Source organism: Haliotis cracherodii, unplaced genomic scaffold, assembly GCF_022045235.1.
Source record: "Haliotis cracherodii isolate W230 unplaced genomic scaffold, xgHalCrac1.p SCAF_23, whole genome shotgun sequence".
Classification (NCBI taxonomy): domain Eukaryota; kingdom Metazoa; phylum Mollusca; class Gastropoda; order Lepetellida; family Haliotidae; genus Haliotis; species Haliotis cracherodii.
Genome location: NW_027266279.1, coordinates 12,433,656 through 12,442,058, shown reverse-complemented (window position 1 = coordinate 12,442,058; position 8,403 = coordinate 12,433,656).

The window sequence follows — 8,403 nt, the reverse complement described above, 5'->3', positions numbered from 1 at the left end:
AGGTTGTGTCGATACGAAAACCAGGTTCAGCCCTTATTGTTGTTGCTCCGGTGCAGTATTGCTTTGTACTGAAAATATAGCCCGAAAGGTACCACCACATGTGTCATCTCTGGTGGTGTTATTATTCAGTTCTAAAGCTTTTTGAAAAGCTTGAGTTGAAATCCAAACAGATTCTAACGGTGACGATGGAATAAAATCACTTAAACGTCGTGATATAACTACGCTGGTCTTCAAAACCAAACCTCGCTCAATCACTCATAATGTTTTCTTGGTTATGTGAGCGCCACCGTGGTCTAGTGGTAGAGCACCCGCCCGGAGAGTACCTTAAACGATGGTACTTGTTAATACCCTGCCTGACGCTGTGCAGTTATTGTTGTCCATGCTGGCTGAGTTAGTCAGGGTCAACTTCCAGGTTGTGATCTCGTCTTTCAAACCAAGGACAACAGGGACTACCACACAGAAATGAACGGCAGGGTATTTCTGGTGTGGGTGAAAACTAAATTGGTCCCTGCTTTGGCTGCTAAGTCATCTTGGACAATACACCACATCACAGTATGCAGGATCCAGACAGCAAGGCACCGACGTCTAATAGCCTTAAATGAGATGTGGTGAAGTCGCTGCAACGGATGAATATGACCTTTCCTTCAAGGGCTACAAACCTACAACTCTATTAAATCATCAAATCTGACAAACCTGAGCCCGAAAGGCTTTTCCATAATGTCATTGGCTATTTTCTTCTTTGGCAGTATCATCACGTTTATATGCAGAAAAAATCTGAACTGAATGAAGTAGCGAACAGCATGAGTACATGAGTGCAAACTTAATGAGTGAGTGAGTTGGGTTTAACGCCGCTTTTAACATTTTTCCAGTTATATCACGGCCTGTCAGCTTAATGTGGGAGGAAAGCCCGAAGTGATGCAGGTCTCAGACGTTTACCACTTCGGTGAAACCCACGAGCACGGGTATGGTGCTGACAAACCTAAAAACATAATCGGGGCGAACCGGGATTCGAACCCACAACCATAGGTTTCTGGCGTGCCCAAGGGCCGCAACTGCACAGCGAATCGCGGCGCCTTAGACGACTGGGCCACCCGTGCCCCCTCAAACTTAATGACTTGTAACATTCACGTTTATATTAATATGTAAATATGAACGTTAAAAACATAATAACTTTCGTTCTTTACATGAAACAATTTATTTTCCATACAAAAATACTAGCATTATTGGTTGCATATGCAATGGAAGCATTATTTCAAAGTCATGAGAATTTAAACACATATATATGTATACCACCGTTATTATTATGGCATAAGGCCACAGATTATAGCTGGACACTCCTGTGGACGGAGGACGGACACAGATTTCGGCCATTTTGACGTATGAGTCATGTGGCCTTGTTGCCCAGGCAAAGCCAAAACATCAATCACTTTGACCATAGAGGCAAGGACAAGGGAGCACAGGTCCATCAAAGAGGACTCTTTTTCGTGACGGATAATTAAAAAGGATATCACTCCGCTCACCGTCGTGACCTTTCACCCCGGAAGAGTGATGAGTTTCCGCGACACATTCTTGGCTTCTTGGGCTCAAAACAGTCGGATTTAGGTATTTATATAGCGCTCCATGCCGATATCTTTACATCTGAAGCTTTTTGCTAATATACTTCAAGATTCTGGTTGTTGGTTGGTTTGTTGTTTAACGCCGCACTCAGCAATATTCCAGCTATATGGCGGCGGTCTGTAAATAACCAAATCTGGACCAGACGATCCAGTGATTGATATCATGAGCATCGACCCACGCAACTTGGATCGATGACATGTATCAACCAAGACAGCGAGCCTGACCACCCGATCCCGTTAGTCGCCTTTTACGACAAGCATAGTCACCTTTTACGGCAAGCATGGGTTGCTGAAGACCTATTCTACCCCGGATTCAAGATTCTGGAAATCAAGGCGTTACGTTCAAGGCGTTACAAAACGTTGCATGGAACCCTTCAACAGTAATATGTACCTGCTGGATCGCATACAGAAAAATGGTCACAATGATAGACATTTGATTGGAATACTTACTATTTTGTCTAAATGAATGCAGATAATACTACTGTCTACTTACATCCAGAGACTGCAGTGTTGGGCGGGTTTCTATCAGCATGAAATGCTCGAGGGCATGATAGTCACGTGCACCCTTAACGTTGTCGAACTTCATGAATAATTCAGGAGGCATGAAACAGCCTGCTGCTTGCACAATTGTACTGCTATCTCGTATCGTATTGTTTAAACACAGCTCATGCGAGCAAAGCCCAAATGAATAGAGTTTAAAACATTTAACAGTACATCAAAGCAATAAAAATCCATTTTCATTATGATGAATATAAATATATAAATATAAATTGTATATGTAAGAGAATAACAAGTCTAGAGTATCCATCGAAACAGAGTCCACTTGGCGTGAAGGGCAAAATTGCTGTGAAATGTAGCTGCATATGGACCACTGAAAATCAGTTAGTTTACTGAATTTGTTGAAACTAATAGAAACAATTTTGAATTACGTCTGTTGTGTACAAGTGCAGAGATTCTGCTGCTTATAAGCAATGAAAAACGTTTAAGAAATATATTTTTTTGCAACACAGTGTGTGTGTGTGTGTGTGTGTGTGTGTGTGTGTGTGTTATTATTGTTTGTACTAGAAATCTGTGACTGTATCACGAGCATGTGTTTATGAATCACTATCAAATCAGCTATTACGAAAAGGTGAGCGTATCCTTCCCCTCCAGTGGCACCCGTCACAAACACATGCAAAGGCAAGGCAATCGTTTTCCTGATAAAACACGGGAACATATGGTGCAGTTCAAAATAGGGCATTACATCGGACAAAATTATTATCACCAATCTATCAAAACTGGAAATCCTCCGGTCATTCGGTCTCCACAACAGAACGGATGTTATACCGGAGATGACTTACTGTCTTCTTGGTGTGGCTGTTGTTTGCCGCCACAGTCAGCAATGGCCAAAGTATATATATGACGGCCGGGACAAGACAAACAAATGAGATTTTAAGCGACGTCATCCTCTTACGGGTGCGATGACCCTAAATCATACGAATAACCGAACCTGACAACCCGATCAACAAGTCGCCTTCACGACAAGCACGGGAACCTACTCTTATCAGGAATCGGAGTGAGTTGCTTCATGGCTTCTTCATCCAGAACTAACTTTTCAAACCCACGTAACCCGTGGAGACCTGATTTCGAATAGGTTCACATCGTAAGGCTTTTGGCAGAATGCATCTGAATGTGCAGCTGATAGATGCTATTTAAGGCTTCACTGATAAGGTTGGAATATCACTCACTCACTCACTCACTCACTCACTCACTCACTCACTCATGTGTTTCTTACAACTACACAAAAACATGATTACACGAAATGCGTAACGTCGCCGAATATTTTGACATATCCTGTGTGCACAGAGGAGCTACTAAGTTACCGAGATATAAAAAAGTATGTTCAGTCAAATTATATAATATTCTCTCAATACGTTTTCTGCTGCTGGGACCAAGCACGTATCTTGCGATTCCAATGTTCGCGAACATGATCGAAAGAATGAATCTAAAGCTACTCATTCGGCTTCACCTCTGTGATTAAGAAGTAAAATTCTAAATCGACAAACCAGCCTTGATGTGAGAATGCACACAATCCAGTAAAACAATACCGGTATATTATTGTATAACCTTCACATGGTAACTATCACTCCCGTGGTAGAGCAAATACTTAAAGATTAAATTTTTCGGAAATGGAGAAGTGACGTGAATTCTAGTTCTAAAGGATTACATTATAAACATTTAAAGGACACTCTGGTTCTCGATAAATATCTTCTATTGCCAAAACGAATATCAATTCCAATACTGCGATTTCGAACCTGTAATCATAATTTACCTAATGAGACCGGCCGATGGAAAAATATTCCAAAGGAAAATAGAATCTGTATATTATGAAATTCTCCATCTATTGCTGATGAATTTCACTACTTATTCAGATGTAATTATTTTAAAAGAGAGAGGCAAACATTTCTCTCATCATATTATACTGAATGGCCAAATATTATATAATTTGTAAAACTCTTATCAACAGGAAACACATAGGATCTAAAGAATTTATCTGGAGTATTGCCCAGAGCGGCATAAAGTCATACCCTTGCGCTCACTTGTTGCTGAAAGGAACATGAATATTATATTATGTACTTTACTGATTTTGATTAAGTACCGGTTTGCCAACAAACCTATCAATTAGTTTTTAGACATACACTCATCGTCATTATTTAGTGTTCACGAAGATAATAAAAAAGGAAATATTTAAAAAAAAACACATCGCATTTTCAACTTACAAGAGTGCAGGTCAGTTGCACCTGGAATGATACACTGTATACCCAACACTGACTGTTACTGGTCATGTATTGCACCTGGAATGATACACTGTATACCCAACACTGACTGTTACTGGTCATGTATTGCGCCTGGAATGAACCACTGTATACCCAACACTGACTGTTACTGGTCATGTATTGCACCTGCATTGAAACACTATATACCCAACACTGACTGTTACTGGTCATGTATTGCACCTGGAATGAACCACTGTATACCCAACACTGACTGTTACTGGTCATGTATTGCACCTGGAATTTACCACTGTATACCCAACACTGACTGTTACTGGTCATGTATTGCACCTGGAATGTACCACTGTATAATCAACACTGACTGTTACTGGTCATGTATTGCACCTGGAATGAACCACTGTATACCCAACACTGACTGTTACTGGTCATGTATTGCACCTGGAATGATACACTGTATACCCAACACTGACTGTTACTGGTCATGTATTGCACCTGGAATGATACACTGTATACCCAACACTGACTGTTACTGGTCATGTATTGCACCTGGAATGTACCACTGTATACCCAACACTGACTGTTACTGGTCATGTATTGCACCTGGAATGTACCACTGTATAATCAACACTGACTATTACTGGTCATGTATTGCACCTGGAATGATACACTGTATACCCAACACTGACTGTTACTGGTCATGTATTGCACCTGGAATGAACCACTGTATACCCAACACTGACTGTTACTGGTCATGTATTGCACCTGGAATGATACACTGTATACCCAACACTGACTGTTACTGGTCATGTATTGCACCTGGAATGTACCACTGTATACCCAACACTGACTGTTACTGGTCATGTATTGCACCTGGAATGAACCACTGTATACCGAACACTGACTGTTACTGGTCATGTATTGCACCTGGAATGTACCACTGTATACCCAACACTGACTGTTACTGGTCATGTATTGCACCTGGAATGATACACTGTATACCCAACACTGACGGTTACTGGTCATGTATTGCACCTGGAATGTACCACTGTATAATCAACACTGACTGTTACTGGTCATGTATTGCACCTGGAATGATACACTATATACCCAACCCTGACTGTTACTGGTCATGTATTGAACCTGGAATGAACCACTATATACCCAACACTGACTGTTACTGGTCATGTATTGCACGTGGAATGAACCACTACATACCCAACACTGACTGTTACTGGTCATGTATTTGTCGCCGGATATATTTAGGGTTAGTTGCCAAGAGTTATCTCTGTTTCATTTTACGGACGCTTCATCTCTCAATCTTACTCCTGGTTGTCTTACCAGCAGTATCTCGTGCTAATACCTGGGATGTGACGTGGACACTTTCAATTGCCACTTTATGTCACGCCATTGTCGAGGGAAGACATTCTCTCTTCCTCGACTCATCAATTCATGTTGATGTGATTTATATATTTTTACAGGTATGTACCCTTGTCTATCTACTTTCTTTATGGAAATCTAGTCAATAGAATAGGTAACGCGATTGTAGAAACTAAATCATTAATGTTGTAAATTGTGAATATCATACTCGGTCAAAAGGCATCGCGTTGCACGAGATTACTAATTCAAACACTAAGTTTAAAGCACCATCCTGTAAGTAAGATTGTGAGTGAAAGATCGTGTAAGTTCCATTCGTTTATCATGTATATATATATTTTATTATTACATAAAAGATCATAAAAATGTTACTTTGTTTATAATGTGGTGACGTCACATCTAACGTGTGCCGCCGAAAACATTTATTGCTTCAATTGTAGTATATAAAGTAACAGCGTTTGAATATTATATTATGTCATGCTATTCAACGTAATTATATTAGACTTTATGTCACGCCATTGTCGAGGGAAGACATTCTCTCTTCCTCGACTCATCAATTCATGTTGATGTGATTTATATATTTTTACAGGTAATAAATCCTTTTATACCTCATCCGCACCGCCTCAGTTCCCTCAATTACATCGTTGGCAGAACCCGCGACAAAATGGCGCCCGAACAGGGACTGAGGTAGAGCCACAACATCATTAACAACGTCATCACAACATCAACATCATCATTGAAGTCGTAATCGTCCACGTGATCATCGTTTTCAACCATATGATCCTTATCACCTGAATCACTTTCACAGACTTTTTAAGTATATACTTTGACATTTTAATGATTTTATGATCATAAATCTTTATTGTCAAGCTGTGATAATTTATATTCAGACAGTGATATTCAAGGACGACTGTGATATTCAAGGACGACTGTGATAGACATTATATGCAGGCAAGGGTGCTTTAGAATATCTCCACCTGTACTTGTGTTGTACGCTTCTCATGGCGATGGACTCCGAACACTTCAAGAAATGTTGACATTATTTTTTTACAATCTGCAAAGATGAACTTTAACGTCTACTGATTGACTATTACACTTCTGATTTCACGCTGGAAATGTGTATGCCGTGGAAATTGGTGATATCTATACTGCATGTTTATGCTTTACTACCAGCTTTATCTATTTATTAGTATTTGTGCGCACTAGGTCCTGTTGCATGTATAAGTATAGATATATATTCTTATAAATCCATATAGTAGATACTTCAAAGCAAGTGTTTATTATGTGATGATAAGAATATTGACTAACACTGCAGTTATTTATTATTAGTTAGTTAATACTTTGTCTGGGATAAACATTAGTGTTTAGCTTTAGTTTTTAATATTAGTGTTATATATTGGGAGACAATTAGACAATCTGTATAAACGATGTCTACTTAGATAATTGTCTCATCTTGGACTTTGTTATTCAATTTCTTAGATTATTTCTTAGTTTATTTCATTCTTCAATATCTTAATTTAGCATTAGGTTTAGTATTTACTTCATGGGGTGAATGAGAATGATCGCGACCCACATCACCGGCATTAGCACTTACTAATGTAAACAAGCACTTGTTTTCGCGTCACTTTTCGCGTTCCGTGCCTTCACTTCGCGTGTTTACATCCGGTTACGTAACTTGTTCTTGACTACGCGTGTTGACATCGGTACTTCGCTTCCGCGTTATAGAAAATCTTATTTAATAAAATCATGTAGGGTTCATACTGAGTTTTCTTTTAATTACTGGTGACACTATTCCTGACTTTGTCATTGGTAATTACCTCCCTTTGCTCTTCACTGTTATATGCTTTACATTTTATTGCTATGAACTGACGTTTGGGTTACAAGGTATCCTTAGCGATATTGGTTGGCTGTCACATCCGTGGTTTGTGTTTGGTTGGTTTGCTGTTCCTGAGTTGGCAGTTGGTCTTGTGTATACACAAGCTGGTATTATTTTTGTTCTTTATATTGGCTTCAGTTGGTGAGGCACTTGTTGTGTTCCTGTTAATCCTTGTTTACCACTGAGGATAATCGGAACTTTGGTGATTGTGCATCTGTTGTTCTGGCAATAGATAGTCCTGTATCCGTACTTCATTGTTCAACATGGCTTCTGGAGGTGAGAACTGGAATGATGACAAGCCCATAACACAGGAAGACGAACAGAAGATGTTAGCATATCTCACTACCACTGGCCGGTATAACATTCATCCTGTACCCCCTTCCTTCTTGCTTCACCAAAGCAACGTATCTACGGCAGTACATAAAAGGGAGCCCATCACGCCAAGACATCTAGGATTTCAACCTGGACACACCACTGATCAACATGTCCCTACAAATAGATCACCATACGAACACAGAGTTCAGTTGCCTAGGATTTCTCACTTTTCCGGAGAAACTCCTGTACCGAAAACGGAGTCATCTTTTGAAACTTGGAAATGGGAAGTAAGATGCCTTATTCGAGATGATGCTTACCCACCTGCTATTCTGTCTCAGGCTGTGAGGAAGTCCCTCAAAGGTGATGCATCCAGTGTTCTTCTTTCACTAGGTGAGAGGGCAACAGTTGACACTATCGTGAGGAAACTGGAAGGCCTATATGGCACGGT